Source organism: Microtus pennsylvanicus, chromosome 7 (genome assembly GCF_037038515.1).
Source record: "Microtus pennsylvanicus isolate mMicPen1 chromosome 7, mMicPen1.hap1, whole genome shotgun sequence".
Lineage (NCBI taxonomy): Eukaryota > Metazoa > Chordata > Mammalia > Rodentia > Cricetidae > Microtus > Microtus pennsylvanicus.
The window spans coordinates 9,238,168-9,247,286 of NC_134585.1; positions in this window are offsets into that span (position 1 = coordinate 9,238,168).

Sequence of the window (9,119 nt, forward strand, 5' to 3'; positions counted from 1 at the left end):
TGGCCTCAAGTACAGTCAAGCCCCTTTGATTAGGGGCCGCTGGTAGCAGCGATTGCGGGTGGTGCCTGTTCTGTAAACCTCGACCACCCGACCCATCCTCAGTAGGGCCTCCTGCCAGCCCTGGGGATTGTTTCCCAGGGCCGCGTGGGTGTCCACAGCACAGGTTTTGAGGCTTGATTCACTTCTGTACATTCAAACGGCATCCAAGCTGTCTCAAACTTGTCATGGAAAGGCGTTTAAATTCCTGAGAGAGGGCTGAAGATGAAGCTGACTTAGGTAGTAGGATTGCCTGCCTAGCACAAGGCCCGTAGTTCCATCCTCAGAACCTCACAAACCCGTCGTGATAGAGCACACCGGTCACAGCAGCACTTGGGAGGTGGAGTCAAGAAAATCAGAAGCTCAAGGTCCTCCTCAGCCGATAAGACCCTGGCTCAAAGGGAACAAAACAGTCCTGATTCACAGTGATTGAAGAACATGAACTTGGAGATACAGGAGCTTTGAGTAGCAGGGTAGTTTCTCTGTGTGAACCAGGGACCTAGCGTTAGGGCCACCAAAATCAGTGTGGGACAGTGGCTCCCAATTTTCTTGGCTTACTAGAGACCCCGACAATTGTAGGAGTAAGCAAAATAGGATACAAGCTTGTATCTACTAAATTTTTACTTTTTTTTTTTCTTCAAGATAGGGTTTCTCTTTGTAACAGCACTAGCTATCCCGGAGCTAGCTCTGTAGACCAGGCTGGCCTTGAACTCACAGAGATCATCCACTTGCTTCTGCCTCCCGAATGCTGGAATTAAAGGCGTGCACTACCACCGCCCCACTGTGTCTTGTAGTTTTATGTCAACTTGAATACAAGCTCGAGTCATCTGAGAGGAAGAGAGCCTCAAATGAGAAAATGCCTAAGAGTGGGCTGTAGGAGGTCAGCCTGTAGGGCATTTTCTTAGTAATTGATGGAGAGTCCAGCTCATAGGCTGGTAGTCCTGGGTTCTGTAATAAAGCAGGCTAAATGAGCCTCGAGGAACAAGGCAGTAAGCGGCATGAGTTCCTGTCCTGACTGCTTTCCATGATGCACTGTTCTATGAAACTGAGAGGGAAATAAACCATTTCCTCCCCAAGTTGCTTGTGTTCATGGTGTTTCATCGCAGCAGCAGAACAGTAAGGACAGTTTATTAAGAGATATAAGGAAACAGCAGAGAAGCTCCCGAGAGTGGGGCGGGCTCCCAAGAGATAAAAAAACAACAGAACTTGGTGGACAGATGCCCCATCTCCTAAGAAGGAGCAGTCACTTCCAGGTAACCAGCTTGTCCCCTGCAGCAGCCAGGGCTTCTTAAACATCACCTTGAAGGACCAGAACCAAAACAACGAACAACCAGACCACAGTGGGACCAAGATTATTTCATTTTGCAACTCCCTTGCCCTGCTCCACTCCCCCTCCAGTAAAGCAAAGCTAATGTCAGTGCCCCAAACATGGACTTGGGGGGGGTCATGAATCCCTTTATGCTGGCACCTTCCTCTTGCCAGCACTGATCTCATCAACTGGAGTAATGGATTGGACGTTCTCATCCACTGAACCAGCTCTGCAGCCCGTGTCACATACCCTGCGGCCACAGTCTGAAGTGCCTGTGGACAGGTGTTAAGAAGAGAAGACGACGATGATAGCAGGGAAGTAGGTGGAGAGATGGCTCAGTGGTTAAGAGCTCTGGCTGCTCTTCCAGAGTTCAATTCCCAGCACCCACATGGTGGCTCACATCCCTCATATAACATGATCCCCTCTTCTGATATGCGGGGGCACATGCGGAGCACTCATATATAAAATATGAGTAAGGAAACTATTTTTTAAAAGAATTTTTTTTAAATGTTCAACTATATTATGATAGCAGCTCCAGGAGTAGCTGGCAGTTGGCGCTTCTCCCAGGCCCCCACCCCGGCGCTATTTAGATGATGGAAGAAGAATGGATGTGTCTATATGCTCCATGTTCAAGGCAGCGGCACATCGCCTACACTGAGATAGTTGAGGCAAGGAGCTAGATATGGAGTAGCCAAGTGTGCTGGATAGTTTTTGCAAGCGGCCACAAACTAGAGTCATATTAGCAGGAGGAAAGTCAAGTAAGGAATTGACTCCATTGGATGGGTCTGGGAGTTGTAGGCCCTTATTTCTATATGGTGTGGCAGTTGGGCTCTAAAGCCATAGGCCCCACCAGCAAATGGTCAAGTAGCCTACCAGACAGGGCATTGCAACCTAACAAAAGGTCAGGATGTTGTTGCTCCTTTGTAATTTGGAGGATGCCTGATAGAAATGCTAATTCAAACCTATGTGACAGCTCGCATACACAGCAGACAGGTAGCTGTGGATGGGACTGAAAGCCATTCACCTGGTTACCTAGGAGACAGAATGCTAATGTATTTCCCCTAAGTTCAGTTTTGGTATAAAGACTGTTTGGAGAATAAACGAGAAAAATTCTTCAGGATGTGAACTCAGGACTTCATGAGGGACCACTGAGAATCTCCCTCCCGATAAAGTCGTGTGAGTTGTGTCTTTATTCCCGTGCCTCCACGCCGATCCAGAGAGATAGTTTATGTTGTGGTCTGGTCTAGAGAAATAATTGAGGGTCCGAGCTAGCATCGGACCCCGACAGTGAGTATGTCTCTGAAACATTTTATTGATTCATGATCGATGTGGGAGGGCCGTCTCTGGGCAGGTGGTGCTGGATTATAGAAGAAAGCAAGCTGAGCCAGGGTCTAAGCAGTGAGTCTCTGAGATTCTGTCTCAATTCCTGCCTGGAGCTCCTGTCCTGGCTTCCCTAAATGATGGATTGTGGTGTGGAAGGGTAAGCCAAGTTAAATTCTTTCCTTCCATAGTTGGTTTAGCCAGTGTTCTATCATAGCATCAAAGAGGCTAACGAGGGCTGGAGAGATGGCTCAGTGGTTAAGAACACTGCCTGCTCCTCCAAAGGTCCTGAGTTCAATTCCCAGCAACCACATGGTGGCTCACAACCATCTGTAATGAGATCTGGTGGCCTCTTCAGGCATACATGTAGACAGAATATTGTATACATAATAAATAAATAAATTAATTAATTAAAAAAAAAGAGGCTAACGAACACACCAAGGAAACGGCAGCTGTCTTTAAATACCCTGTTAGAGTTAAGCACTTTTCTTTCTACTGTGTCAAAACCTCAGACCCTAGGGGGGGTCATCCCAGTCATGTACCCTGTGGAAGGCCTGCATCCTCGGGAGATCCTGGTTTGGTTAGCATGGAATCATGTACCCTGTGGAAGGTCTGCATCCTCAGGAGATCCTGGCTTGGTTACCATGGAATCATGTACCCTGTGGAAGGTCTGCATCCTCAGGAGATCCTGGCTTGGTTAGTATGGTATCATGCACCCTGTGGAAGGTCTGCATCCTCAGGAGATCCTGGCTTGGTTAGCATGGTATCATGCACCCTGTGGAAGGCCTGCATCCTCAGGAGATCCTGGCTTGGTTACCATGGAATCATGCACCCTGTGGAAGGCTTGCATCCTCAGGAGATCCTGGCTTGGTTAGCATGGTATCATGTACCCTGTGGAAGGTCTGTATCCTCAGGAGATCCTGGCTGGTTACCATGGCACCCTGTGACTATGCTACCACCCTCATGAATAGACATAAGCCTCATGCACAATGACCAACCCAAGGTCCTTCACTGCTGCCGTTTCTCAGGTTTGCCAGCTTCTGCCATCTTTGAAGTATACTATTCAACTATTGGATAAATACATCTGACTTGCTATGGTCCCATCTGCATCTGTTGCTCCTCAAGGCCACTTGATTGATTGGAATTGGCAATCTTGGAGAATTGGAATGTTGCAGACCCAGAGCCGAATTTTCATGGCCTCTCTTAGTTTCCTTACTAGCCAATCATTGCCCACCTCTCACCTAATATCTTTTTTTAAATGTTTTTTTTCTAGACAGGGTTTCTCTGTGTGGCCCTGGCTGTCCTGGAACTCACTTTGTAGACCAGGCTGGCCTCTGACTCACAGAGATTCACCTGCCTCTGCTTCCTGAGTGCTGGGATTAAAGGTGCTCTCCATCACTGCCTGGCTCTGACTTAATCTTTTTTACTATCAGGTGCAATCTCTGGAATGCATTCACAGCAGACTACTATCTTCCACCAAACCCAAATTTTATAATGCCATGGATAACATCTGAGAACTATAGCAAGAGACTTTCCTGCTTTGTTGTAACCCAGCTATCTGATGTCTCCTCTAATATTAAAGATTTGAAAAGTGCCTTGATATATGACTTTGTTTTGTTCTGTAACTGTAAGGACTTTATTGAACTGTATACACATTTGAAGCATGTTATTCAGGACAACCTGTGTCTATGTTCCTAAGCTATGGTCATTCATAATGGGCTCAAGAATAAACTGTCTCATTCCCTTTGAAGTCTGCATTTTGAGTCACCATGAAGCCATGAATGGTGTGGAAAGTTCTTCTGTCTATGTGTTGCTTTTATTGGTTAATGAATAAAGAAACTGCTTTAGGCCTATAGCAGGGCAGAAGAGAGCTTAGTGGTGGGGGGAGGCGGGGGGGGGAAGCTAATTGAATGCTAGGAGAAAGAAGGTGGAGTCAGGAGACGCCATGAAGCCGCTGCCAGAGACAGACATGATGGAATCTTGCCTGTAGGCCACGAGCCTCATGGTAAAATAGAAAATAATAGAAATGGCTTAATTCTAGATGTAAGACTTAGCCAATAAAAAACTAGAGCTAATAGGCCAAGCAGTGATTTAATTAATAAAGTTTCTGAGTGATTATTTTGGGTCTGAGTAGCCAGGAACGAACGAGCGGCCTCCTACTATGCATGAGTTCAAGTCCCGGCTCCTCCCCTTCCCACCGCCAAGACCTCTACCAAAGTTTCAAAGCTCCAGTGGCCACTGCAAACAAACACCAGAACAGAACCAGGTGCCCTGGGTCAGATGATTAGAGCCCAGGGTCAGTGTCCCAAACCTGAGCCAACTCAGTGCCTGGCACAGCCTTCACAAGAAGCCTGTCCTGGACACATTTGCTCAAGGACAAGGTCACCAGTGTGTTGGTAAGCTAGGGAACACTTCCACCTGGTGCAGGATAAAGTCTTCTGGATCATGGACACCTGCCAACTAAAATCTGGTTTCATCTGCTATTGTGTCCCATCCCATGGCTAGCCCCATTTCATAGAGCCAATAATAATATTTTTTTCCTCCTAGCCACCTGCCTTCACATCTCCCTCAAAAAGCAGCTGCCTGAGGACTATAGCAAACCAGATGCTGCCCCAACCACACCTTTCGCTGGGCGTGAGCGAGCCAACTTCCAGCTCTCCCCTCTCCCATGTCATCCCATACCTGGAGGAGGTAGCCAGACTTGAGTCTACACCCCTTTTTCCAAAAAGAGCCTAAAATGTTGGTCATAATTATCACCTCAACTTCCTGTCACCCCTATATCCAAAGAATCTGAAATGTAGAGTTAAGTTGGGAGTCTCAGCCCAGCCCCTGGCATCCAGCCCAGCCCCGTGGCCTGGGAGTTGCCTCGGTCTGGACTCCAAATCCCAGCATGCCACACTCCTACAAGGTGTTTTAAGTGGGCGCCCGGAGGAGAGACACGTGGTCCCAGGTTTTGCTGCTCCCTGGTTTTCATGGGGTATGTGTTAGGAACAATCCTAAGGTGAACCGCTCCGCCAGCGCAAAGAAACCCAATCAGATCAAATTAAGCCAAACTAAAATGCCCATGTTTTATTAAATGCAGCACTTTCGGGTAGTCAAGAGCATGACAGGGGAGACAGAAAACCGGGGAGCAGCCCAGCAGTTATGGGAATTCCACAGCCACACATCAGAGCTTCTGATACCTGAGTCACCTGCTGGGGATTTTCAGTTTTATTTGGTAGTATCTGTGTGACTGGGTTCTCACCAGTGTGAGGACATGTCTCAATTAGCCACAGAATTCCATCCTGACAGCGTGAAAAGCGTGGGAGCTTCCTCCTGGGTCACACAGCACATTTGTCAGCAGGGGCTCCATCGGGGTGCTTGCTCGAGGGGTTGGGACTTGGAACTCCTGGAGGGGAGATGGCAAGGTGCAGGTGTGTGTGTGTGTGTGTGTGTGTGTGTGTCTGTGTGTGTGTGTGTCTGTGTCTGTGTGTCTGTCTGTCTGTGGGAGACAGGTCAGCAGATCACGGGGGCCAGGGAGGGGCCATGCCTGGGGACAAAGCCCATTTTCCACGGTTGGACTTAGCAAAGATGAAGAACGAGTTACTCTGGAATGCGGGATGGTCTTAATGGCCCTGTGAGAGGATGTTTACTCCACTGGTTTGGGACCTGCTTCATGCTATGGAGGCCTCTCAGGCCTCAGAATTCAGAAAACTAACTTCCTATCTGTTAGGTATTAGGTCCTCAGTTACTGGGCTCCTTTGCTGCCAATGCAATAAGCCAGATCAAACCAAATTAATAAATCCAGTCTTAATAAACAGGGCAATGCAAAGCAGAGCAGCCCTGAGTGATGCTCAGGAAGGCAGGAAAGAGAACACATAGCACACGTGGCAGATTTCAAATACACTTATTCAGTCTGTTCCTCTGGCTCTAACAAAATACCTAAAGCTGAGCAATTTATCTGTGACACAAACCTAGTGCCAGAGGCTGGGAATCAAGGCATCAGCGGATCTGGTGACTGCTGAGGATTAGCTCAGACAACTCCTTGTCTCTCACAAGCTTCCTCACTTCTAATTTCACACTGAGGTCCTTTCACCTCTCAAAGACCCTACTCCCTACCTCTATTATCTTTGGAATAAATTCCAACAGGTGAAGTGGGGAGAGACATTAACATTCACACAGCACCGTGGTGTAGTGATAATTTGTTTGTGATCTTACAAATAAAGCTTGCCCGAAGATCAGAGTGCAGAGCTAAGCCACCAGGCAGTGGTGGCACACACCTTTAATCCCAGGTCTTGGGAGCCAGAGGCAGACAGGTCTCTGTGAGTTCAAGGCCACCCTAGGCTGTGTGCATAAAAGAGAAACAGAGCTCACACAAAGGTGATCCCAGCACTTGGGACCACATGCTTTTAATCCCAGCGCTAAGAAGGTGGAAACAGGGGTAATATGGCTGGGTAGAGAGAGGAATATAAGGCGGGAGGAGACGGGAGCTCAGTGCAATCTGAGGATTCACAGAGACGGATGCAGCGTGAGGTTTTGTAGAGACAGCAGCAGTCTGAGGATTCATAGGCACAGGATCGCCCCTTTGGTCTGAGCACTGGCAGAGGTAAGAACTCTATTGCTGGCTCCTTTGCTTTGCTGATCCATCAGCTTTCACCTATCTGACCCCGAGTTTTATTTATTAAGTCCAATCAGAATCCGTCCTACATTATAGGATGAGTCTCAGGCAAGAAGTGATGCTCAAAGGTGGCCAGATGCTGGGAACCGCCAGGTAGAATGGAGAAGGCAAAGACTGGCCACCTACCCATACTCACAACATGGTGGGAAGCAAGGCAATAAGCCCCAAAGAGGAGGATTGGTGCCTTGACTGAGGTAGGACTCCCTACGAAGGAGTGGTCATTGTCCAGGAAAATCTCAAGGCCTCTTGGGACAAATGTCCAGGCTCACTGTTGCTACCAGGGCAGCTCCCATGGGACTGGCAAGGGACTCCCAGGGACTGGCAAGGGACTTCCTCTGGCCATGGCGGCAAACATTTCCACCGGACAGTAGACAGCAAGCACCGCCAGCAGGTGGCACTAGAACAGAGGACCCAGCAGCTGTGCTTGACGCTGGCCCTAATAAACGACAATGCAGGCTACCCTTGCAGGCTGAGTTCTGGTGGGGTCAGAGGAGATCCACTGTGCCATCCACTCTGCCTGACAGGCAGCATTTGCTTTTTGACTGAATAGGTTGTTTAGTCAATAACAGCTTTTTCTGGACTTTGAACAATTATATTCTATTTAAAAAAAGATTTATTTATTATGTATAGTATTCTGCCTGCATGTACACCTGCATGCCAAAACAGGGCACCAGATCTTATTACAGATGGTTGTGAGCCACCGTGTGGTTGCTGGGAATTGAACTCAGGACCTCTGGAAGAGCAACCAGTGCTCTTAACCTTTGAGTCATCTCTCCAGCCCAAACAATTACATTCTTAAGAAAAGATGAAAACAGAATATCTTGTGAAAGTACATTTCGCTGGGTTGGAGAGATGGCTCAGCCGTAAAAGGCTAGGCGCACAACCAAAAATAGAAAATCCATTTCGCATGGGGAAGAGTCTGATACTCAACCCTGCACACTTCACTCTTGTGTGATTATGCAGAATTGAACATGGGGGGAGTGATGAGGTGGGCAAGCTGGTGCCGGTGGGGCTGAAAATCCCGCCAGGCCCTGGTCTGAATGGCAGGGTGCTGGTAGTAGTTAAAATATCAGTAGATTTGGGGCAGTCGTTCAGCCAACAGGAAAACAGCACTGCTCCATCCCCCAAGAGACCCTTGGCCATTTGGTCCCCAATAAACCTTTCTACCTACAGAGTGGTCCAGTCCAGGGGTTTCACTGTCCCCTTGCTTATAGCGTCCTCCCCATGGCTCAGTCTACTGCCACTATGCCATGTCGGTGCCAGAGGTGAGTGAGAGCCCTTGAGGGTTTCTCTGGCTACACCCAGCCCTTCCTACATAAAGGCTTGGGCACAAAAGCTGGGCAGCCATTTATATGGCTGTGTGATATCTTTGGGTATGAGGTGTCCTTCTACAAAAGCTCCTGTATTGGAGCCTTGGTGCTTAGTGAGTGCACTAATTTGGAAGGTCCTGGGAACTCTAGGGGGTAGAGCTTTAGCTGGAAGGTTGGGGGTTGGTCCTCTGCTTTCTGTCTGCTGTTGGGGGAAGCCATTCGTTTGTTCCCGGCTGCCCAGACCATGAAATAATCCAGAAATCTGCATTAATTACAATACTGTTTGGCCAATAGCTTAGGCATATTTCTGGCTAACTCTCACATCCTAAACAAACCCATCTCCATTAATCTGTGTATTGCCACGAGGCTGTGGTTTGCCGGTTAAAGTTTCATTCAGCATCTGTCTCCAGAGGAGCTACATGGCTTCTTGCAACTTCTTTCTCTATATCTATCTATTCCAGCCTGGCTATATTCTGTTAAGCCATTG